The 26099-nt window shown below is 44.1% G+C and overlaps 1 protein-coding gene and 1 long non-coding RNA gene across 11 annotated transcripts in view; one reads left to right on the top strand and one right to left on the bottom strand.

Annotated features, from left to right (window-relative positions):
* The window catches only part of LOC140384679 (leucine-rich repeat-containing protein 4C-like), a 1407047-nt gene that overhangs the window by 1283558 nt on the left and 97390 nt on the right, over positions 1-26099 (top strand). The window lies entirely within an intron of this gene.
* Positions 1853-25867, bottom strand: LOC140384682 (uncharacterized). The gene is made up of 3 exons (XR_011933125.1): positions 25466-25867; positions 9316-9452; positions 1853-3170 (listed from the first exon to the last, which is right to left on the bottom strand). It is a non-coding gene; the product is annotated as an uncharacterized lncRNA (long non-coding RNA).

The raw sequence follows: 26099 nt of genomic DNA, 5'->3' as shown, positions 1-26099 counted from the left end.
ACAGCATGTCTTTCAGGACTTGTGGGAGGAAACCAGAGCACCCGGAGGAAACCCACGCAGATACAGGGAGACAGTGCAGACTCCACACAGACAGTGACCCAAGCCGGGAATTGAACCTGGAATCCTGGCGCTGTGAACCAACAGTTCTGCCCATTAGAACATATAGTGCAGGAGGAGGCCATTCAGCCCATCGAGTCTGTACCGACCCACTTAAGCCCTCACTTCCACCCTATCCCTGTAACCCAATAACCCCTCCTAACCTTTTTGGTCACTAAAGGAAATTTATTATGGCCAATCCACCTAACCTGCACGTCTTTGGACATTATTGACAACTTGCTTTTAGATATCACCTTTATCAGGGTAAAACATTCCAAGGTGCTGACTCTAAAATTACAATGTTGTAAAATGTTTCAAATTTACCCCTGGTAACAGTCCATGAGAAAGCCAACAGAGGGATGTTTAATTCTCAAGTAGAACGCGCAGGCAGACAGTCCAGAACATGCAGTAGGACAGTGTTTTTCAAACATTTTTTCCAGGGACTCATTTTTACCAATCAGCTGACATTCGCGACCCATGATTTTCGCTTACCTTTTAATGTGAGAGGTGAGCCTGCTTTGTCCTCGCGATCTCACTTGCTTTGTCATTCAATGTTATATTTCTGTATGGATTGTCCATCAGAGGTCCTGGAGCTCACACCAGCACTGCTTTGTCCTGGACTTTCCTGCAAAGCTCTCTCCAGCAGATTCAGTTGAGAGACCCCGGCCAGTTTGTGTCTCTGGCCCTCTCTTCCTTAGTCCAAAAAGATCCATCTTCAGTTCTTCACACAGTACTGTTGCTTGATTTCTGACAGCCACAAAATGGAGGAAGCTCTCCTCAGCAATTTCACGCCCAGAGTACTTGATGTCAGTGTACAGGGCCCGTGACCTGCTCTCTGCCGCACTTCTGAGGGGAAGACTAATCAAATTATTTTTTTAAATGTGCTCCTGGGCTAGTGCGCTGCAATACGGAGGGGGTGGTCTGCCCCTCTGGGCTCCAGTTCTGTGCACTTCTACATCCGGCTGACGGGGCACGCATGCGCGGGACGGCCGGCATCCTTGAAAGCCGATCGCAGCCATTGGTCACTTCTTCCTGCGATTGCTCTGCAACTCTCCTGGCATCCTGACTCTCCGCCCAGCCGCCTGCGGGTCACGACCCTGAGTTTGAAAACGATTTGCAGTAGGATGCTTGGCATGCCTGACCCCTTTCAACAGCCGAACACAGCCGACTGGAGTTGCCAAGCTGCTCCTCCTGAGTGAACACCCAAAGGTTGCTGACTGGATTTGGACCAGGACTGTATGGGACAGTCCGGAGCACAATAATTTATCTGGGGACTGAGGTGGAATTATTGGAAGGATTTCAGGTAGTGATGAGATCTTAGCTGAAATTGTCCATCAGTATTTTTATGAAGGGATTGGAACAACACTGCTCTTCCTGGTCCCTATACTCACCTTTGAATCTGGAAGCTTCTATTGAACCGAGTGTATACAATGGACCCTCTGCCTATGAGGACATAAAAATACCCCTGGCGTCCCATGCGATTTAACACAGCTGGAGAGTATTGAACGAGCAGTTAGCGGAGTACTTTGATTCAAACTTGTGTACCACTTGGTTTCAACTGACCACCCAGTTATATTGAATAGCAAATTTCCATTTCAACAATTGTGGTACTGTTGCATCTCTATATTAGAAAAAAAGTCCTCTGCGACCAAGAAAGTTGCAGATAGATTTTGTCATTCCAGACAAGTGTTTTGAGGCAATTAAAGAGTCGGTCTCGTTCCAGGAACTTCCAGCAGCAAACTGATTTGATATTTTAACCCCTTTAATACATTGTGTGACAGGTACAAATTACAGCACACATGCACAGTACAGACAATGATCTAATAGTACTACTCATCAGTACTGTGACAGATGGAGATGTTTGTTCGAACATTGTTGCATAACGTTTGGAGTGATACTTTGTCCTACGTTGTTTTCTACACAAATGCACTGACAATACTTTGATTTCATTTCAGCGAGTGATGAATGTCTACTTTCACAAGGTCAAATTGTAACAAACATTATCAACACTCTAATTGTTATATATGATGTATGCAACCAAGAAAAAAATCCTGACTGAGTTCTGAACTCGATTACTGTAGAAGTAAATTAATTACATCAAAATATGTAACAGAGAGAGTTCAGAAGAGATTTACAAGGATTGCCAGGACTCAAGGGACTGAGTTTATAGGCAGAGATTGGACAGACTTGGACTTTTTCTTTGGAGCGTAGGAGACTGAGAAGGAATCATATAGAGATGTATAAGATCATGAGAGGCATGGATAGGGTGAATGCACTAAGTCTTTTTCCCAGGGTTGGGGAATCGAGAATGAGAGGACATAGGTTTAAGTTAAGAGGGGAAAGAATTAATGGGAATCTGAGGAGCAACTTTTTTACTCAGAGGGCGGTATGTATGTGGAATGAGCTGCCGGAGGATGTGGTTGAGGCAAGGATATAGACAAAATTAATAATAATAATCTCTTATTGTCACAAGTAGGCTTCAATGAGGTTACTGTGAAAAGCCCCTAGTTGCCACATTCCAGCGCCTGTTCGGGGAGGCTGGTATGGGAATTGAACCCGCGCTGCTGGCCTTGTTCTGCATTACAAGCCAGCTGCTTAGCCCACTGTGCTGAACTATTTGGACAGATACATGGATAGGAAAGGTTTGGAGGGATATGGGCCAAATGCAGGCAAATTGGATTAGCTTAGACGGGCTTTTTGGTTGGCATGACATGGACCGTTTGGGCCTGTCTCGGTGCCGTAGATTCTATGATTCTATGAAATGTCCACAGAGGTTTAAATCTTTGTACGAATAACCTATTATAAAAAGATTAATAATAAATAAAACCCACAATCAGATAATTGCACCCGCACCTCACACACACTCACTGTATACACCTCCAGCAATATTTCACATATCTCAAGGACTATGCATTCTACAGTTTGGGAACCCTTATTTTAGATTAATTCCCACTGTGGTGCCTTTCTCGTGTGAATCTTTGGCCAGGTTGCATGCTTTCCTTGTGTTAGCCATCGGTTCCCAACTTCAGCAAGATTAATTGAGCTTATAACTTCAGCACTGGAGCTTTTTCTGTCTGTGGGTGAGAATAAGAAGGTGAACAATAATTTAGCTGATGCTTGTAGTACAAATACTACCGTTCAAAGTGGATGAAGATTGAGTCTAGTTACGCTTTCTAAAGGATGTTTGAAGTATTTGAAAGAGAAATCTTTGTATTGTAGCTTCTACGTTAAGCTTGCATCCTTGAATGCTTTCACGCATGGTATTTTGGTAAATGCTTGATTTGTTGACCTATTGGCCAGCTGCAATGATGGAATTTGAAACCAAGCTCCGCAGAGCATTGGCTGAGGCTTCTGATCACTGGCCAAGTGATGTTGGCACTATACCACAATCTCCCCACATATATATTGAACACAACTAAGTAAACTCAATCTAGCTGCAGTTCTTGAGTTATGAACTGTGTTATCAATGACCTCTGCCTACACAGCATGTTTAATGTTGAGAAAATATGTTCAAAGGCACATTATGTAGGATCATTGAGTATAAGAATTGGCAAGTCATGTTGCAGCTGTATAGAACCTTAGTTAGGCCACACTTGGAGTATAGTGTTCAATTCTGGTCGCCACACTACCAGAAGGATGTGGAGGCTTTAGAGAGGGTGCAGAAGAGATTTACCAGGATGTTGCCTGATATGGAGGGCATTAGCTATGAGAAGCGGTTGAATAAACTCGGTTTGTTCTCACTGGAACGAAGGAGGTTGAAGGGAGACCTGATAGAGGTATACAAAATTATAAGGGGCATAGACAGAGTGGATAGTCAGAGGTAGAGGGGTCAATTACTAGGGGGCATAGGTTTAAGGTGAGAGGGGCAAGGTTTAGAGTAGATGTACGAGGCAAGTTTTTTACGCAGAGGGTACTGGGTGCCTGGAACTCGCTACCGGAGGAGGTGGTGGAAGCAGGGACGATAGGGACATTTAAGGGGCATCTTGACAAATACATGAATAGGATGGGAATAGAAGGATACGGACCCAGGAAGTGTAGAAGATTGTAGTTTAGTCGGGCAGCATGATCGGCACGGGCTTGGAGGGCCGAAGGGCCTGTTCCTGTGCTGTACATTTCTTTGTTCTTTGTTCTTTGTAAAACATTATCACCAAACCAAATAAGTGCTAATAGAAGGAGTGACTGAAGCTTGCCCAACAAGGTACGTTGTTTGGAGGAAAACAGAAAATTGCTGGAAATAGCTGTTCACGCAGAATATGTGGAAGGAGAAACATGGTTAGAGTTAAAGTTTCAGGTCAATAACCTATCGTCCTAAATTAAAAGTTAGAAATGTTTAAGCCATTCAGCCATTGAGTTTGCACCAACCCTTTGAAAGAGCACCTTATCTATGTCCAGGCCCCTGTTATGTCCTCATAACCCATCTAACCGTTGGAAGTTAAGGGGCAAAGTTACCATGGCCAATCCACCTAACCTGCACATCTTTGGACTGTGGGAGGAAACTGGAGCACCCGGAGGAAATCCGTGCAGACATGGGGAGAATGTGCAAACAACACACAGTCACCCAAAGCCGGAATTGAACCCAGGTCCCTGTCGCTGTGACACAGCAAAGCTAACCATTGTTCTACCATGTCACCCCAAGGAATTGTTAAAGAGCTGTCAAAGCTGTCAAGGAACTGGCAATGATACTAGGTGAGTTGGCCTAGTAACAGCAAAAGGTTGGGGTTATTTGTTGGCATGAGATAGCACTAAGTTCACATAGGTAATATGGAAGTGGGTAAATGAACAAGGGTTTACACCGGGGCTTTGGGGGTAATGGGGCTTTGACTTGGGCCCTGTTTGTCTTCGCGACCAACAGCCTCTGCCCTCATTTCAGGGTCGCTCACCCAGACTCCAATTTCAGTCCACATCCCACACCTCCCATTTGACAAAAATCTGACCTGCAGATTTGCTGAAACGGGAAATCTCTTGATTCTGTGAACCTGACCTGGTGACGGAAATCTGAGCCAAGTTCAAAAGGGTTAATGATGTCGGACCAAAGGGAGTGATGACGGTGCAGGTAAAAAACATAAGATGTGCCTAGAGGAGGTGTGATTGGTGGAATAAGCTGAAAACAAGGACAAAGAAAAACAGGAGGAAGGCAAAATAGGCAAAGAAAGGGTAACAAAATGGGAACAGAATTTAAGATCTGAAGTTGTTGATTTCAATGTTGTGTCCGGAAAGCTAGAAAGTGTCTAATCAAGGATTTTACGGATAATTTTAATGGTAAAGTAAAATATAGAGATATTGAGAAAGAAAATACCAGTGTGTACATTCTAGATGTGGAGATGCCGGCGTTGGACTGGGGTGAGCACAGTAAGAAGTCTTACAGCACCAGGTTAAAGTCCAACAGGTTTGTTTCAAATCACTAGTTTTCGGAGCACTGCTCCTTCCTCGGGTGAATGAAGAGGTATGTGCCAGAAACATATATATCTTCAAAGTTGCAAGACAATGCTTTGAATGCGAGCATTTGCAGGTAATTAAGTCTTTACAGATCCAGAGATAGGGGTAACCCCAGTTGTGAATTGTCTCAAGCCAGGACAGTTGGTAGGATTTCGCAAGGCAAGGATAGCCCAGGCAAGATGGTGGGGGGTGAATGTAATGTGACATGAATCCAAGGCCTGGTTGTGGCCGTACTCATGTGTGCGGAACTTGGCTATAAGTTTCTGCTCAGCGATTTTGCATTGTCGCGTGTCCTGAAGGCCGCCTTGGAGAACACTTACCCGGAGATCAGAGGCTGAATGCCCTTGACTGCTGAAATGTTCCCTTAGGTTGATGCCATGGGTGTGTCCCTAGCAGAAGGAATGAACGCTTAAGGTGGTGGACAGACTGTCGCCCAAGCTTCTTCAGTGTTGTTGGAGCTGCACTCATCCAGGCATTTGGAGGGCATTCCCCCACACTTCTGAAATGTGCCTTGCCAAAGGTGGACAGACTTTGCAGCACCAGGAACTGAGTTACTTACAGTAAGAAGTCTTACAACACCAGGTTAAAGTCCACCAGGTTTGTTTCAAATCACTACCTTTCGGAGCATTGCTCCTTCCTCGGGTGGAGAACACGTCAGCAGTCAAGGGCATTCAGCCACTGATCTACGGGTAAACGTTCCTACCAATTGTCCTGGCTTGAGACAATTTACACCTCTTTAACCTGGGGTTATCTCTGAATCGGTAAAGACTTAATTACCTGAAAATGCTCACATTCGAAGCATTGTCTTGCATCTTTGACTTTGTCTATATGTATGTTTCTGGAACATACCTCTTCATTCACCTGAGGAAGGAGCAGTGCTCCGAAAGCCAGTGATTTGAAACAAACCTATTGCACTTTAACCTGGTGTTGTAAGGCTTCTTACTGTACATTCTAGATGACTGAATAGAGCTCGCAAACGCTGGGGTGAAGAAACTGGGTGTATGGCCAGAGCTGGACGAATGCAGAGTTTTCAGAGATTCTAAGTCTGGGGAAGGTTACAGAGACCAGGGTAGGTATTTTCCAGCACTGTGGTGGTGGGCCATGTCCATAAAAGGAGGCAGACCGGTCAAACGTCCATGGAGTCTGGTAGGGCCGGTGAACCCGCCAGCAGGGGGGGCTATGAAGCTCCACCCAGTGAGTGGAAAGACCGCAAAGGGATCTGAAACGGAGGAAGCGCCCTAAGAAATAGATGCGATCTGGTCAAACTGTTGTTTATTAGATGCACTAAATAAACTCATGTTTAATTTTAAATTAATAAATATTTAATGAATTCAAATGAGGGCAGCATGGTGGCTCAGTGGGTTAGCCCGGCTGCCTCACGGCGCCGAGGTCCCAGGTTCGATCCTGGCTCTGGGCCACTATCCGTGTGGAGTTTGCACATTCTCCCCGTGTTTGCGTGGGTTTCGCCCCCACACGCCAAAGATGTGCAAGGTAGGTGAATTAGCCACACTAAATTGCCCCTTATTTGGAAAAAAATTAATTGGGTATTCTAAATTTGTAAAAAGAAAAAAAAATGAATTCAAATGCTCAATTAATCTGGAATATAAAGTTAATCTCAGTAATGGTGACCATGAACCTTACCAGTTTCACCAGTGTCCTTTCGGGAAGTCTGCTCAGTTGATTGCACTTCCCTGCTTTTTCTCCAGGATAGCTCTGCACATTCCCCTTTTAAATATCTAATTCACTTCTAAATCTGTTTTCACCATCCTTCCAGGCATTCCTGATCATCAGAACTCATTGATGTTTTTAGTGGTTCTGTTGAACACTTCTGTGAAATCTCGCTTTATCCTTGTCTGCTCCAGGGAGAGGAATCCCCATTTCTCTAACGCCTCCACATACCCAAAATCCCTCCAGTGTTACGGTTCTGAGCGGTCAGCTGCCTCTTTAACTGAACATGCGGCAATAGTGGGAGAACATCGAGTTTGCACCGACCGTCTGAAAGAGCCCCCTATCTTGGTCCCAGACCCTACCCTATCTCTGTAACCCAGTAACCCCACCTAAACTTTTGGACACTGAGGGGAAATTTATCATCTGCTGTGAGATCTGATGCAAGATGTACGACAAGCTACATTTACCTTGTAGCAGAGGGATGCCACTTGGTAGCAGTTAGGTTTTCACTCGACTATTATGGCAGCGGGCATGCGGGGAGATTGATTTTGCTCAATAAGATTGGTACAATTTGTTTACTAAACAGTGGCTGACAATGACACGTGTGTTCATTGCACCCAGCTTTGGGAGAAGCTTCAGGTGACTGTCTGTGTGGAGTTTGCTCTTTCTCCCCATGTCTGCGTAGGTTTCCTCCGGTACCCCGTTCCCTCCCACAGTCCAAAGATGTGCAGGTTAGGTGGATTGGCCATGCTAAATTGCCCTTGGTGTCCAAAAGGTTAGATGGGGTTAAGGGGATAGGGTGGAGGTGTGGTCTTAAGTAGGGTGCTCATTCCAAGACCTGGTGCAGACTCAGTGGGCCGAAGGGCCTCCTTCTGCACATTAATTTATATGATTCTATGATTATGACCCCAATTCCTATTCATATTCTGTAAGGCTAAAATAATTCTTCTCTCTGTGTCAAAGCCTTTCACCAGTTTTTAGAATTGTGTTGATCCTGGTATTTCTGTTTATTTTTATTTTCTGCATTCCTTTAAAGCTCATTGCCAATCGGATGCATCATTTATCGTAATGGTATGGGGTTGTTCGGCGTGTAATAACACTACTGCATCACAAATGACTGATGTTAGTTACGATCAGTGAGTTTGCTGTGTCAGGATTTTTTTTTGTAGGAATAGTTTCTATCAGAATTATATATACAGCGTGTGTATATACTGCACAAGCTGTGTCCTGTTAAGTATATTCATAGAGTTTTCCCCACATCCTAATGACCCTGTCTTCCATTCATGATCTTTATCAGAGAGTAATGAATGGTCTGTTCAGTGCCTTTGGAGGGAATGTGTGCAGTGCAAAGCTTTCTTCAAATAATGGGTTTGATTTAATGTTTCAAATTAAAGTTGTGCAGCTCAGGGTGATGAGCAAGCCAGGAATTAGATTACTTCTAAAAGTGGTCACAAATTAGTAATTTTATCCTACTGTCTGAGTAAGTGATTGAGCTGAAATGGCCTATAATCTGACTCTTTGAAATCCTGCCTGAAGATGTATTATCAGGGGTAGGTGCTACGGCGATTGTTTTTCAAATTATCACACCATGCTGGAACATTTCTTCAGGGTGACTTAAAGTCAAGGATGTTATTTCCAATTTTAATTCTTTGAACCTAGATGGTACGCAAGCCTGTAACTGAAACCTTCGTATATTTATTTCCACATTGTTGTGCTGTTTCAGAAATTAGCGTTTTTCTCCCTTCATTGAGGAAGACCCAGGGCTATAAGTTCCCCTTTGTAAGAAAATGCATAGCTTTCTGTTGGAGTGGCCGTAACAGCTGCCAGCATGTAAAAATGGTTTTCTTGCTGGTTTTAGCTTTGGCGTTAATAATTTAGTACAAAACAGTCGGAGTCAAGAGCAGGTTTGTGAATCTTCAACTGTCTCTCGGCATCACCGTGTGGTGTAAGTTGTCTTTTTTTAGAACATCATGTTATTTCTCTTCAAAGCACAGCTGGAGTCCTTCAATCCTACTGAGCATGACATGACTGCAGCCACATGTTCAAACAGCACTGGGAAGTTCTTGCAACAAAAGAGGTTTTATTTCTTGCAACCTGACCCCCTCCCCCGCTCACCTGTTGGCTGAACGACGACACGCTCCTTTCCCTCTAACCTCGCCCTGAGCTTCTGGTGCTACTGGTGGTTATTTAAGTAATTTGAACTTCCAATTACTGATTAAAGTGGAAAGCCCAATTACTGAATATAGTGCAATCTGTAATGAGAGGGAGAATAAGATAAGAGATACGTTTTGCCCATAATTGCCTGTCCAGGTTGTTACATAGCTCTGTCCTATTTTTGAAAAAAGCTAATTATGTAGTTCCTTTTATAGTTGACTAAACGGTAACAGTGAACGCAATGTTAAATAATTTTACTGTGTGTCTATCTCACGTTCAATACTGTATGGGAGGGCTTTGAAATTCTCTTTGCTTCTCTGGTGATCTTCATATTGTGCATGTTCACCAGTTCTACAGTCAGCTTCCAAATTAAGTAACCAGCTTACATCCACAAAATACATGGGTCTCTGCATTTGATGTGTCTGTTTCATAATTCATGTAGTCTTTTCTCCGCCGAAAACAAATTCATTCCGATTAGTTATTTTTTATAATTTAGAACTGTTTAGAGATGAAATCGGAAAGTACTTTGCCCTAAAAATGGCAGAAGAAATCTGGAGCCCTCTGCACCTCTCCATCACCCACCTCCCCACCGTTCTCTCTCTCTCCACCCCCCCCCCCCCCCCAGTTCCTCTGAAAAAAGATGCCAGATCCGTTTAAATTTCATACATTGACAACATTTTATAGGGTCAGGGTATCAAAGATGAATGACAACTAAGTAAAGTTCTGGCACTGATGATCTATCTTCGCTCTAATGCAATGGTGGAAGCAGATCCAAGAGCAGTGTAGCCTCTGCCTGTTCCTAATGTTATTACATGTGCTGTTTTGGCAGCACGGTGGCGCAGTGGTTAGCACTGCAGCTTCACGGCGCAGAGGTCCCTGGTTCAATCCCGGCCCTGGGTCACTGTGTGGAGTTTGCACATTCTCCCCGTGACTGCGTGGGTTTCGCCCCCACAACCCAAAAGATGTGCAGTGTAGGTGGATTGGCCACGTTAAATTGCCCCATAATTGGAAAAAGAAATGAATTGGGTACTCATAATTTAATTACATGTGCCGTTTTAGTAACGCATTGCAAACTGTAGATAGATTCACAGAACCCAAAGTGAAAACAAAATAGTGAGAATGTTGGAAACACTCAGCAAGTGAGGCTGCATCAGTAGAGTGGGAAAATGGAGTTAATGTGTGGGATTGTCTGGCCCTGTCCACCAGGGGACCGGACATTCCCACCCAAGGTCAACAGATCTTTTGCTGGTCTGACAAATTTTCCACCCCACTCATTACAATTCCCGTGGGACTGGTACGCAGGTGAGACCAGCATGCAGATAGGACAAGAAAATCCCACCCAACATTTCAAGTCGGTAACCTTCCTCCACCCTTTTGCTTTGTGCTATCTAAACTTCTGTCATTTAATCATTCCTCCCTTCCATCCTATCACATCCATTTCCCTTTGGTCTTTAATCCTTTACCCTGTTTTCCCCAGCTCTGGACTTGTTGTAAACCTCTTCACAGTTTAGCTAAATGGTTAGCAACCTGAAGCATTAACTCTGTTTCCCTTGCCACAAATGTTGCCTGACCTTCTGACTGTTTCCATTATTTTCTGTTTTTAAGGTAGAGATTATTTGTTGAGCATTCCGTTTTGCAATGAGTAGTGCTGGGGCAATAGGTCATCACTGTCCAATCATCTCTTCGGCAGTATGAGTCTGTTTGTTGTTCGGCATTACAATAATTCACAAGAGATTTTATTGAGGTTAAACGCAGTATTTTACCTGAAGCTTCTTCTGGGTAATCTAAAGTCTTGGGGAATGGGCAAGTATTCCACACAGTTCCACTTCTTGTGTTCCACCTGCCATATAAAAATAAAGTAATTTTCTAAGTTTCAGTAGTTGCTGGTAGATTTCTGTTTTTTCACATCGCATTGATTGGGCAGAGAGGAGATCACTATGATGTGTGTTGTAATGGTCCATCAGCACAGTCCATTGGCCTCCAGGTTTTGAATGCTGATTCTGGTGTGCAGTGTGAAACAACCTGGTAACGGTTAGGGCAGTACGGTGGCACAGTGGTTAGCCTCACAACGCCAAGGTTCCCGGTTCAATTCTGGCCTTGGGTTACTGTCTGTGTGGAGTTTCCACAATCTCCCTGTGTCTGCTTGGGTTTCTTCCTGCTGCTCCAGTTTTCTCCCACAGTCCAAAGATGTGCTGGTTAGGTGGATTGGCCATGTTAATTGGCCCCTTAGTGTCCGAAGGTTAGGCAGAATATGGGGGGTAAGGTGGGGAGTGGGCCTCGGTAGGATGCTCTTTCGGGAGGTCAGTGCAGACTCGATGGGCTGAGTGACTTCCTTCTGCTCTGTAGAGATTCTGTAAACTCATATCCTTGCCACAGTGTTAAGAGTTTGCCGTTAAATGTTGTCGAAATTTGCATTAAAATATTTGTGTTCTAAAAGGTCTGTAAGGTCAAGGCAGTCCTTCAATGCACTTTACATGGGCTAATTTTAATTGTTTACCATGGGTAAATGTATCAAAATAATTGAAAATCAATTATGCACTTAACAAGAATTCGCTGCAGGAAGAGCTTCCATCAAGGGACTGAGCAAGATTCAGGGCAAGTCGGTCTTTGACTTTTCACAAAATTGTCAGCAATTTTCCATTCAGATTATTTAAGCCTGTTTTTGATGCTCTCTAATGGGTTTTAGATTTTTTGAGTGGAGCTCTTGTTAATAATTCATTTGCAGAGATCCCAATGGAAAACTGACATGTGTCAGCAACGTTCTGCAGCATTTTAATCATTCTCCAGATACCTCAGATCGACAGCTAGTTCTGGGTTGAAGGTAACTTGAAGGATGCCCGCTGCTTCTGACAGTAGTTGTTTTCCATTTCATCTGATGATTTAGGCTCCCAAACATTAGAGCCTCACTGAGACCCGAGGATATCGCTGAAATAGATTGGGAAGAATGGAACAGTTTGTATTCAATTAAATGTGGTCCATACAAGTCGCACAACTTATCTGTCGATTCTTTGGACGAAAATTGACTGTGTTTTCAGGAGTCTTTCCTTTAGGTTCGAGAAAAGTAGCCACAATAGCTCATGTGAATTATCTGACTGTAATTTTTGGAACATCAACATTGATCTAGGCTCTCAGTATTTTACCAATCACATTCCGCTACTGCTTCTATTAGTGGATTGTATTAATTTTTATCTGAAATATTTTTATTCGCAATGTTTTTCATCATTTTCACCATACAAAGAAAGAAAACAAAATAAAAACAGACCCCCTCCCTCCTCCCCCTTTAGCATTCAACAGCAACCAATCCTAAAAGTGCATTATAAACAAACCCCGAGAATTGTAGAACACCTCCTTAACTCCCCTCTATGGTTTGGCAGACATGTAAGAACTGCAAGGGTTAATGAAATGTCTAGATCAGCCACGAGAGGGAGCTAGAGTTACAAGTATATAAGACATTGATGCTAAGTCTTGTGGGGGAGAGAAGTGAAGGAGTTAGCTCGAGCCTAGACAAAAGGAAAGATAGTGTGAGTAAGAGCAGATCATAGTTTTTAATAGCGTAGAGATTAGTTGTCGGTGAGTGTAGATTATATGTTAATTATCAACTATTCTTTAGGAGTATGTGTCAAATCCAAATTTGTAGTGTTCATAAATTTATAGCTTGGTTCAAGTTAAAGCGATTTTGTGGTCTTTGTGAACATTATGCCAATCATCCTGAATTTAGCAACACAAAGAACACCACACTCTCAACTCAAACTTCACCTTCTCCAGGGTCAAAAAATCCAACACATCCCGCCACTATGCCAAGGCACAGGGTGGAGAAGCTGACATGGGTGGGGGGGGGGGGTGGAGGTGCGGTTTACTAGGTTACGGGGATAGGGTGGAGGTGTGGGCTTCAGTAGTACGCTCTTTCCAAGGGCCAATGCAGACTCGATGGGCCGAATTGCCTCAGTTTGCACTGTAGATTCTATGACCTCCATCCCTGCAAGGCCTGCCTATGGGTGATTAGCGAGGTGAAGGCTAAAACAATTTGTCCTCGCACCTGCCTGCAACTCTGGCAGGTCCGACACCCCCAAAATGGCTTCCAGAGGACCAGACTCGATATCCATGTGTAAAACCCCGAGATAGTGCAAAATACCTCCCACCAATACCTTTCCAACTTCGGGCAAGACCAAAACATATGCACATGATTTCCAGACCCCTCGCACAGACATCCTCCACCCCTTCAAACAACCGGCTCATCTTTGATTGTGCAAGGAGCACCCTATACGCAACCTTCAATTGTATGAGCCCCAGCCTTGCGCACGAGGTTGAGGCATTCACGTTTCGTAGCACCTCATACCACAGTCCCTTTTCCATTGTCCTCTCCAGCTCTTCTTCCCTCTTCATCTCAACCCTCTCCATGGGCATCCTATCCTCCTCCAGGATCCTACCGTAGATCGCAGACACAACACCGTTCTCCAACCCGCCCACTGACAATACCGCCTCTGGCAACGAGGAAGCCTGCACTATCGGGAAAGTCGGGAAGACCTTCTTGCAAAATCTCGAACCTGCAGGTATCTAAACACTTCTCCCTACACCAACCCGTACTTTTCTCCCAACTCCTCCAAACTTGCGAATCAACCCCCAAGAAACAAATCCTTCATTTCATGGCAGCACAGTGGGTAGCACTGTTGCTTCACAGCTCCAGGGTCCCAGGTTTGATTCCCGGCTTGGGTCACTGCCTGTGCAGAGTCTGCACATTCTCCCTGTGCCTGCGTGGGTTTCCTCTGAGTGCTCCAGTTTCTTTCCACAAGTCCCAAAAAACGTGCTGTTAGGTAATTTGGACATTCTGAATTCTCCCTCTGTGTACCCGAACAGTTGCCGGAATGTGGTGACTAGGGGCTTTTCAGAGTAACTTCATTGCAATGTTGATGTAAGCCGACTTGTGACAATAAGACTATTATTATTATTATTTCCTTAAACCCCCTCCCCTCCCATCGGATTGCCTTAATTTTAATTCGGTTTTAATTAGGAAAATTAACAATAAGGAATAATGAAAGACTGCCATTCAATGTCATTGTTCACGTTGTTATGGGCTAGGCGTTTTCAGAAACCCAAAATGTATCATGGAGTTCAACCAACCTCGCCCTTTAATGTATTTGTTGCTTTTCCTAGCACACGGCTTTTTCCCTCGGTGTGGTCTTTCAATTATGGACACAGTGGGTTTTTAAACACAAAACACCGTTTATTCCATGAACTCAACTTAACATCTCAAATAAACATTGGATCTCTTAACACCCCTTACTTCAAAGATAACTCAGAAAATATTGCAACAGTAAATAATTCCTTAAAATGTTCCTTCAAACTTCCAAGAGACTTAACACGTTGAAACAAAATCACATCAGGTTAAAGACTTCACTATTAAAAGTTTAAATCACCCAAATGATCCAGAGATAGTCTTTCATGAGAGAGATCCAGCTCACTGCAAAACACAGTCACACACACACAGGCTGTTTTTATAAACTGAAACTAAAAACCTGCAAAATGGCTGACCTGAGCTCAGCCCCACCCACTCTCTGACATCACTGTTTTCTTAAAGGTACATTGCTTAAACATCCATGTCTTAAAGGTACTCTCACATGACAACGTATAAACAATAAATACAAGGCTTACTGTTGGATTTCAGATTCAACTGAACTCTTCATTAGATGACAATGTTTTTATTCCGGTTTAGCCATGTAATTTGTTTAATTGCTTCAAGCGGCGTGAGCATCATTGACGCACCCAGCATTTATTGCCAATTCCTAATTGCAGATGTGAAGATGGTGGTGAGCTTCCTTCTTGAACCTCTGCAGTCCATGTAATGTCGGAGCATCCATGGTGCTGTTGGGAAGGGTCAAGGATTTTGACCGTGTGATAGTCAGGATGGTGTGTGGCTTGGAGGGGAACTTGCAGATGGTTCCGTTGCCATGTGCCTGCTACCTTGTTCGAGATCACGTCTTTGGAAGATCCTCTCAAAGGAGCCTTCTTGAGCTGTTGCAAAGCAGCTTGTCGATGGTACACACTGCTGCCACTCTGCATCGGTGGTGGAGCAAATAGATACTTAACTTGGTGGACGAGCTGTTGATGCTGCTATGTCCTCGATGGTATCGAGCTTCTTCAGTGTTATTGGCGCTGCACTTATCCAGGCAAGCGGGGTGTATTCCATCACACTCCTGACTTACCTTGTACACGATGGACAGGCTTTGAAGACAGCGGCGGTGAGTTACTTGCTGCTGAATTCTCAGCCTCTGATTTGTTGTTCCAGCCACAGTATTAACATGGCTGGTGAAATTGAGATTCTGGTCAATGGGTGTTGATGGGGAGGGATTTAACAATGGTAATACCGTTGAACTTCAAGGGGAGGCAGTTAGACTTTTGCTTTATTGAGATAGTCATTGCTTGGCACTAATGTGGTGCAAATATTAATTGGCATTTTTCAGCCCAAGTTTAAAAGCTGTCCATGTCCTGTTGCATGCAGCCACAGACTGAAGCATTACAAATAATATTAGACATTGTGTAATCATCAAAGAACACCCCCACTTTGGACCTTGTGATGGCAGGTAGGCTATTGATGAAGCAGCTGAAGATGTTTTGGCCTGGACACTACCCTGAAGAAATCCTGCAGCGCTGTCCTGGAACTAGAATAACTGGCCTCTCATGACCACAACCATTTTTACTTTGTGTTGGTATGACTCCAACCAGTGGAGGGTTTTCACCTCAATTCACTTTGACTTCAATTTTGCTAAGGCTCTTTGATGCCTTAGTTAGTCAACTGCAGCCTTGATGTCGAAGGCAGTCACTCTTACTTCATCTCTTCAGCTCTGTTGACAGGTGTTTTATGACGTGACTCAAAATCAATTGCTCAAAGCAGGACAGCAGAATTTTCAAAGTGACACATGGCACAGTAGATTTAGAAGTTGAAGGTGATGATGTTAATCGGCCTGGTCACAAGAAGCTTCAGTCCAGTAATGAAAGAACGGGTTCCGGATTCCATTTAAATGAAACATGTTAGACAATGTTTGCACCTGGACGGGATATGAAATGGATGATTAGAAGTTATTTAAATTTGCTCTGGAGTAATGATAAAAGGAACGTCAAGGAATTTGAAAGTTCAAATTTTTTTCCAGGTTCTGGACAGACAACACATTAAATTCACTGGAAACAGTGATAATTCCGTGTAGCTGGAGTGAGCCACTTTATTAGTACGGATGTAATGTGAGGTACCCTTTCGGCTGAATAAGCCTTCCATGAAAAAGACACAAACTAAACTGGATATGGTACATGAGAAGGATATTGTCTTTGGAAAATCAGTAGTCTGATGAATGTCAGAATAATTTGTGATATATTGTATTATATATATTTGGTTCAGTAAGGGTTAAACACCTGGGTTAGCGTGTGTACGATCGCTGCAGTCGTTTTTTTAAAAAGAAAATGCTGGACTGCATGACAATTATGTTTTTGGAGCCAGAGGTGCAATTAAAACATTGCAAAAGCTTGGGCCATTGGATATTGGATAGTTATTTCGATTAAGAAGGTGCCCTGTGGAGTAGTTAATTAAATGCATCGTGTTTGAGCTTGGTAAGATGATGTATCTAATGGGAGGAGCTGGAGTACGAGGCATTTTAGCAGGATGCAGGGATGGTTCTGTTGGTTCTGAAAGTCAAGCCATGAAGGCAGTTTCTGAAGACTTCAGCTAGATATCCTGCATTTCTCGGACAGAATTCAGGTCTATCTCTTCAACCAGTCTCAAATAACATCTCTTAAGCTAGTATGCATGTGTCTGCTAATTGTACTTAAAAGTGGATTGAGATGTGAGGTGGTTCTGTTATTTGAGCGGAAGTAAAGATAGCAGTTAATGGTTATTGTGTTATTGTGTCACTGAATCGATTAGCATTGTTTAAGGCGTAACTTTCTTGAGTGATGTTCAACATATTTTAATACTGTTTTCAGAATACATTTTGTTTTCATATATCATATCTCTTTTTTAATGAAATCACTCCTGGAGTGAGGTATCGTTTCCTCACAGTCTTAGAAAATTAAAATAAAATATTGGGCTTTCTGTCCGGTATCCCATGTTGGGGTCTGGTCTGGGATTATAATAGCAGGACTGTAAGAGCAGATTTTCAATTTAATCAATCAGGACATGGTTGTGTCTGTTTAACAAAACCCAGCAACTCTAATCAGAACGTTAAAATGTGTTAATCATAGAATTTACAGTGCAGAAGGAGGCCATTCGGCCCATCGAGTCTGCACCAGCCCTTACAAAGAGCACCCTATTGAAGCCCACGTATCTACCCTATCCCCGTAACCCAGTAACTCCCACTTGACATTTTTTGGACACTTAAGGGCAATTTAGCATGGCCATTCCACCTAACCTGCACATCTTTGGACTGTGGGAGGAAACCGTGGGAAACCCACGGAGACACGGGGAGAACGTGCAGACTCCACACAGATAGTGACCCAGCCGGGAATCGAACCTGGGACCCTGGAGCGGTGAAGCAACTGTGCTAACCACTATGGTTCCGTGCTGCCCACGGTTAATGGCAGCAGGCGATAGGAATTTGAGAGCGAGAAAAAAAGCAAATTTTCTTCAAGTTACATCAACAATTTGCTCTTGTCTCAGGTTCAAAATACTACTAAAATATGTAGGGATAGTTGATGATGAGCACACAAAGCTTGTCAAAGAGATTAGTGAAAATGTGATATATGCAAAAGGATTAGAGAATCTTATTATAGCCTATTGTAAGCATTCCATTAGCATGGGACTGTAATGAAGTAGTAAATGTGGATTTAAATGCGTGGGGCAAAGACAGAAATATTTTCATTTTACATTTTATTGTCATAGCAACAACATTCAGCCTTGCTACTGTAATACATTGTGAAGACAAAAATGTGATTGTGGACAAAATCATGGAAAAATGGATAGGAACTTGGCTGAATTCCTGACTGGCATGGGGTGGAATTTGCCAAAGGCCAGTTTAGTGGCATGGTTATGGGCTGTAGTCTCTACCAGTTGGTCTATTGGAGGAATCCCAAAATGTCTTCTGTACTGTGTGATAATCCTGCAGCTCTAAAAGTTAGTTCCACTTACTCTGCATTCTTCAATGCCCCACATGTAGAGTGAGGGGCATTCATCGAGCAGAAGTCTCAGAAGATTCAACAAGTCTTCTTGGTTAGCACTGCTGCCTCACAGCACTAGGGGCTCAGGTTAAATTCCGACCTCGAGTGACTGTGGAGTTTGCACAATCTTCCCATATCTGCGTGGGTTTTCACCGGGTGTTCCGGTTTCCTCCCACAGTCCAAAGTTGTGCAGGTTAGGTGGATTGGCCATGATAAGTTATCCCTAGAATGGGGGATTGGGCCTAGGTGGGGTGCTCTTTCAGAGGGTCAGTGCAGACTTGATGGGCCGAAAGTCATCCTTCTGCACTGCAGGGATTCTGTGAGTCTGATAGCATTGTGTGAGACTGTCTGAGAGAAATGTTAGTCCTGGGGGTTTAGTACACTATAACAGTTAGAGAGGATCAGAAACAGTGACCAGGCCCAGGTAAGGTAACAATGTCTGAAGGGAAGACTGCGATTTACCAACATGGTAGTCAAACTATTGGGGGAGTCAAACAAAAAGGGGCCGGTTTAGCTCAGTTGCCTGGCTTGTGATACAGAACAAGGTCAACATGGTGTGTTCAATTCCCGTATTGGCTGAGGTTATTCATGAAGGCCCCTCCTCCTTCTCAACCTTGGCCCTCACCTGCGGTGTGGTGATCCTCGGGTTAAATCACCACCAGTCAGCTCTCCCCCTCAAAAAGAGAAAGCAACCTATGGTCATCTGAGACTGCGGCGACTTTACTTTATTAAAACTATCAGAGCCCATTCGTCTGTTTAATTGTGATTCATTACAAATTTTCTGAATCTGGGTAATTATTAGAAGATGATGAGGAACTCTGTATCTCGCAGACTCATCAGTCTGATACTCATGAGGAATGGAAGATGGATATAAAGGATCAGATGACAGGAAAATTGATACCGACACACAGATAATGGCAATCATTGGGCAGCACGGTGGTGCAGTGGGTAGCACCGCTGCCTCACGGCGCCGAGGTCCCAGGTTCGATCCCAGCTCTGGGTCACTGTCTGACTGTCTGTGTGGAGTTTGCACATTCTCCCCCTGTTTGCATGGGTTTCACCCCCACAACCCAAAGATGTGCATGGTAGGCCATGCTAAATTGTCCCTTAATTGGAAAAATGAATTGGGTACTCTAAATTTATGAAAGAAAAGAAGCTCCCAGGAAAAAAAAAGATAATGGCAATCATATCCAAAGGACAACTGCCTAAAGTTAGTACCCGCATGATATAGATAACAGAACAGTCCAGTGAATGGAGGGATGTGACCATTGTAGGGAGAGCAGGGGAAGCCATTGACAGGTTCAGAAATACTGCCTAAAGATCCAGAATGATGGACGATAGGTAACATCTCGGGACTGGCAAAATGAGGTGAAATGGTGGAAAGCAAGAAAATGCCACGCAAGTTCTCATGGTGGATCTGAGAATTACTCTGGCATCAGGAAGCGATCACACACAGTCAACTGGAACTCCGATCCTGGGAGGGAGCGATCCTGTAGCAGCAACCTCAAAAGAGATAAGTGGGCAAATAAAGCCCATAGTTTGATCAGGCCATAGAGGAAACACTGCAGAGCAATCTTGGAACATTACTCAAAGTAGAAGCCACGCTTTGGTGGCTCCAAACACATTCGAAGATAAATTGATAAGAGATGTGAAGCAAACAGAGTCAAATAGTTGGAAGAGAATTGGTGGCCAGTCTGAAGCGCCAAATCAGGGACAGCCAGCCTTATCAAGCAGGTGGATATGTACCCAAAATATACTTTCAAATGGGGCACATGAGCATTGTGGTTTAGGGTTTCGAAGAGAGATTTGGGGATTAATATGTCAGAGTGAACTGCTCCTTGGGAGGAAAAGCAACCGTAAAAATGTTGTTAACTCTGTTGGACTCATAATTGTTGGAATGCACGTTAATCGATTCAAAAGCCGCATTATGTCAGGATGAAAAGTTTCAAAGAGAAGCTACCTAAAGTAGAGTGATGTCGAGTGGAAGCTGTGGAAATTAAACAACTTGTGTTTATGGATCAGATGATGCATTGCAGTTAAGGTATTTTGTGGTTAGTTCTGTCTTGCTGAAAGTAGACTGGACTCAACTGAAAGCAGATGCAGTTGGGATCACAGAGCACTTCTGACGCATCTTTGTGATGGGTGTCGATGATTGCCTATGGGGAGATTCTGCAGAATTTAAGCAATTTATTGTTGAATTGCTTGTTTTGTTACCTGTGTGGTAGGTAACATGTGCTGCTCAATCCAGTTACAGCAGAGGCTTCCGGAAGAAGGCTCGAAGTCGTCCAGAAGTTTATGTAAGGTTTATTGAGGAACAGAACTTAACAACTGCATGAATTCTTACTTTAAGAACTATACTAGTAGAAAGGTTACAACTTTTATATAACAACTAGGCCTGACCACACTAGCAGCCCTGAGCTAAATCTCTGCTTCTGCTCTCCTCACAGTCTAATCAGCCAAAGAGCTTGCTTCTCCTTTTATATCCGCTAACCCCTGGTGATCTTCCCATTTCCCATCAACCCCTTCTGTACATACCCATGTAAAGATCACTACATCCCCCTTTTTCTCTTTTTTGTTTACATAGTTGCAGTGTTGTAACTAAATGGAACAAACACAGTTGGTGTAATGCACAAATACATTACAGAAATCAATGATTGCATCAATTCACGGTTCACAACTTCAGACGGTTGGGCGCTCGTCTGATTCGAGTCGATCCCCTAAATGGGCATGGAGACCCTGAGGTTTTAGTGTCCATCTGGTCACTGGCTGATAGTGTCATGGGATGTTGAATGATAGAGTCCTGCAGATCTAATGTCGGAAAGACAGGTTGATGAGGTGGAACCTTCAGCAGGTCTCGTTAATTGCGTCTGAACAGCACACCCTCGTTGGACTCTACAATGTACGATCGTGGCGAGACTCATCGTAGCATCATTGCCGTGTTGGACCATCCTCCACCAGGGTGTCGCAGGCGAACCATGTCATTGATCGCTAACGGATGCTGCAATTTTGCATGGTGGTCATAGTGCTGCTTTTGTGTGGCGCATCTTGTCCAGCACTTGCGAGTGATCCGGATTGCTGAAGCGTTGTCCTCACATCTCGATTGAAGAGCATTTGAGCCGGTGATAGCCCTGAGCTCAACAATGATGACCGATACGATAATAGAGCCAAGTGTATGTCGGAATTCGAGTCAGTGGCCTTGCTTATGAGTTGCTTAATAATGTTTACACCTTTCTCTGCCCTGCTGTTGGATAGGGCAAAGTGTGGACTCGATGTCACGTGCTTAAAGTTGTATTTCTTGGAGAATTCCGTCCATTCCCAGCTGCAAAGCAAGGACCATTGTCGGACATGACTGTTTGTGGGATGCCATGCCTCAAGAAGGTTTCCTTGCAAGCTTTGATAACTATTGCAGATGTGAGATCCGGGAGTTTCATTACTTCCGGAAAGTTAGAGTAATAATCAATGATAAGAACGTAGCTTCGACCCATGGAGTGAAACAACTGTGCCAACTTTGTTCCACGGTGACGTAGCCATCTCATGCTGTTGGATTGGCCCCTTGCCTTGTGCCGGTTGATGTTTTTACACGTGCCACATGTGAGTACCATGTTTGTTATGTCCTCATTCATCCCAGGCCAGTACACGGATTGCCGTGCACTTCTTTTGCACTTCTCGATTCCAAGATGTCCCTCATGAATCCTGCGGGGCATGTCTGATCGGAGCGCCAGTGGAATGACAATTCTGTCATTTCGCACTATAACGCCATCCTCCACTGACAGTTCAGTTTTGACGTTTTGGAACTGTGGGCGCTGCCCTCTTGGCCAGCCATGCTGAAGGTTGTGCATGACCTGGAGAAAGGTTGCATCTTCTCATGTAGCCAGACAAATTTGCTGCAGCCTCTCGTCTGATGTTAGGAGTGTCTCTCTGCACAACTGTGCGCGAGCGTCTACATCGTTAATGGATGTCGGAGGGGACCTGTCAATGGCTCGGGACAGGGTGTCAGCTATGATTAGGTCCTTCCCAGGAGTGTAGACCAGTGTGAAGTCATACCTCCACAACTTCATCATCATGCGTTGTAGGCGCAGCATCATGTCATTGAGATGCTTGTCAATTATGTTGACCAGTGGTCTATGATCAGTCTCCACCAGTAACGTGGGAAAGCCATACACATAGTGGTGGAATTTTGTTATGCCTGTGATCAGTCCCATGCACTCCTCTATCTGTGCATGCCTGCACTCTGTGGCGGTCATCGCTCTAGATGCATATGCCACTGGGACCCAGTCCGATTGGTCATTCTGTTGAAGAAGTATCGCACCAATTCCATGTTGACTGGCGTTGGTGGAGACCTTTGTGGGTTTCGTTGGGTCGAAGAATGCCAGCGTTGGAACTGCCATCAATTGGTGTTTTAGATCCACCTACTCCTCTTGGTGGCGTGGAGTCCAGGCAAACTCCGTATCCTTCCTTATCACATTTCGTATTGCTGCCGTCCGTGCTGATAAGTTCGGTATGAACTTGCCGAGGAAGTTGATGAATCCAAGAAAACTGAGCACTGCTTTCTTGTCACGTGGCCGCTGCATGTTCTGGATTGCCGCAATCTTTTCAGTATCCGGCTTCACCCCGTGCTCTGATATCGTGTCACCCAGGAAAGTCAGAGATGAACGTGCGAAGGTGCACTTGGATCAGTTGAGTTTCAACCCAAATTGGTGGATTCTTTGGAAGACTTGTTTTAACCGAGCAATGTGGTCTTCCTCTGTCGTTGACCACATTATGATGTCATCGACATATACTCTGACGCCTTCAACGCCCTCCGTCATCTGCTCCATAATTCTGTGAAATATTTCGGATGCGGAGATGATCCCGAAAGGCATGCGATTATAGCAGTATCATCCAAATGATGTGTTGAACGTACACAACAGTCGGCTGGAAGCATCGAGATGCATCTGCCAGAAGCCTTGTGAGGCATCAAGTTTGGTGAAGATGCGAGCGTTTGCCATTTCACTTGTTATCTCCTCTCACTTGGGGATGGGGTAGTGTTCCCTGCGAATTAGATCTTTGGGATCTAAACAGATTCTGAGGTCACCTGATGGCTTCTTGACACACACCAATGAGCTGACCCAGTCAGTCGGCGGTGTGACCTTTGATATGATACCTTGAGATTGTCGGTGTTGGGGTTCTGATTTTACCCTGTCCCGCAAGGGAGCTGGTACCCTCCTTGGTGGGTGAATGAGAGGTTTTGCATCTTCTTGGAGCAGCATTTTGTATGTGTAGGGCAACGTACTCATGCCACGAAAGACGTCAGGATACTCACTGAGAAGCAGCTGGATGGCATCATCCAGTCGGGATGAGTCATTCGTGTGCATGAAAATTCTCTGTACCAGCCGCAAATCCTTGCAGGCTTGAGCACTTACCAGCGGCGTTTTTTCATCGTCCACAATCTCAAAGCGTAGTCCTTTCATGACCTTATTGACTGCTCGTAGATGGCATGATCCCCTTGAGGTGATCTGGTTGCCATTGTAGTCTTTTAACTTGCATGCAGCAGGTATCATCTCGTGTGTCCCTGGGATGGATGCGAGATCTTTGCTTGTCATCAAGTTCATGGACGCTCCCGTGTCGAGCTTGACCGTAATTGGGGAGCTGTTCACTTGCACCGTGGCACTCCATTCCCTTGCGGAGTCAATGGCATTCACGTATTGAGCAGTTGTAGTCTGCCCGTGCAGTTCCTCCGCCGAATGTATTATTCCGACGCCGTACCCAGGAGTGGAAATCTTTGTAGTCGGAATTTTTTTTTCAGGTGTTTGGTTGTCCATTGCATCCACTGTGCGAACCTTGAAGTTTCCATGTCTTTGTGTCGGAGAGTGTTATTTTGCTGTTGACTGACACTGGGAGGTGAAATGATTCATTTTGGAGCACTTCAAACATCTTTTCCCTTGTGCAGGACATTTCCCTTTTAAGTGGGCGTTGGCACAGTGGTAACATGACATGCGTAGGCAGCGAGCGCGCATGCGCAAATCGCTCCTCTGGCTCGGTTCGGTACTTTGCAAACTGCGCATGTGCAGCTTCTTGCGCATGCGCATTTCGGGATCTCGCCGGGTCGCTTCTCTCCGTATACACTGTATATCCTTCATACCCCTGAGACACAAGCTCATTGACACTTACTACCATTCAATAATAAATGATATTTTTCACATCATATTATTCTGTATTGCATCACATTCAACTGGGCTGAAAGGCCATATTGGACTGATAAAGTGCTAAAGTTAATAAATTACAATGAATTAACAAGAAGTAATTTCATCTATTATTATTGATTCATAGAACATTGGTGTTGCAGGCAAAGATTACATTTTTTTAAAAATTCCTTCCTGTGTGCATGCGCATACATGTTTGAATGGGAGCCGGCGGCCTGAAGAGATGCCTGTGAGGAGAGGCCACCATTTTAACGTCTTCCACCTCGTGGAGGATTCTCTCCACATTTTCTTTCTCTAGAAACTGTAGGTACTGCTGTTTCTTTTGTTCTTGCTGTATGCCTTTGCTATGGTGGGTTTTAGAGTTAGATCATTTTGCTGCATTAGTGATTCCCTTAACTTTACATCAGAGAGGCCATAGATTAATTGGTCTCTGATGATGGAATCTGTTACATCAGCATAATTACAGCCTTGTGCTAGTAATCGGAGATCTGTGACAAAATTAGAGATTGTCTCCCCGTTTTGTTGGAACCTGTTACCTAGGTTAAATCTTTCCATGATTTCATTGGACTGTGTTTTACAGTGTTCGTCAAATTTTGTAATTATCAGTTGAAAGGTAGTTTTGTCTTCATTGTTACCATAGGTGAAAGAGTTATAAATGTCTACAATTTGCTGGCCTGCCATTGCTAGTAACAGCCCAATCTTTCTCCCGTCGGAGGCTGCGTTTAAGTCATTAGCTACCATGTATATTTGAAGCTGCTGTTTAAACATTTTCCAGTTACTATTGAAATTACCGGTAGTTTTCAGCGGCCGTGGAAGTGGTGTGTGTTCCATCGCGTCGGTTGGTTGTCTGGGATCCAAATGCTGCGAAGTCTTCCACAGTCGAGCAGTCGGCCCTTTACTTTTTGGTTCCTTTCTTGTCTCTATCCTAATCTATCTAGTACTGTTTGATTAAAGCCAACCTGGTACCATGCTTTATTATCTGTGTGGTAGGTAACATGTGCTACTCAATCCAGTTACAGCAGAGGCTTCCGGAAGAAGGCTCAAAGTCATCCAGAAGTTTATGTAAGGTTCATTGAGTAACAGAACTTAACAATTGCGTGAGTTCTTACTTTAAGAACTATATTAGTAGAAAGGTTACAACTTTTACATACAACAACTAGGCCTGACCACACTAGCAGCCCTGAGCTAAATGTCTGCTTCTGCTCTCCTCACAATCGAATCAGCCAAAGAGATCGGAGTGCTGCTTGCTTCTCCTTTTTATACCGGCCAGTGCTGCCCCCTAGTGATCTTTCCATTTCGCATCAATCCCTTCTGTACATACCCAGGTAAAGATCACTACATTGCTGAACAATGAATCCTGCTCTCATAGCATACATGCTGTGTGTCCTGCATGATGACTGTCCCAATCAAATCATTGCTTGTGAT

The sequence above is a fragment of the Scyliorhinus torazame genome, chromosome 10 (assembly GCF_047496885.1).
Source record: "Scyliorhinus torazame isolate Kashiwa2021f chromosome 10, sScyTor2.1, whole genome shotgun sequence".
NCBI lineage: Eukaryota > Metazoa > Chordata > Chondrichthyes > Carcharhiniformes > Scyliorhinidae > Scyliorhinus > Scyliorhinus torazame.
The sequence above is the reverse complement of the archived record's forward strand: the minus strand, read 5'-3'. Positions and strand labels throughout refer to the sequence as shown.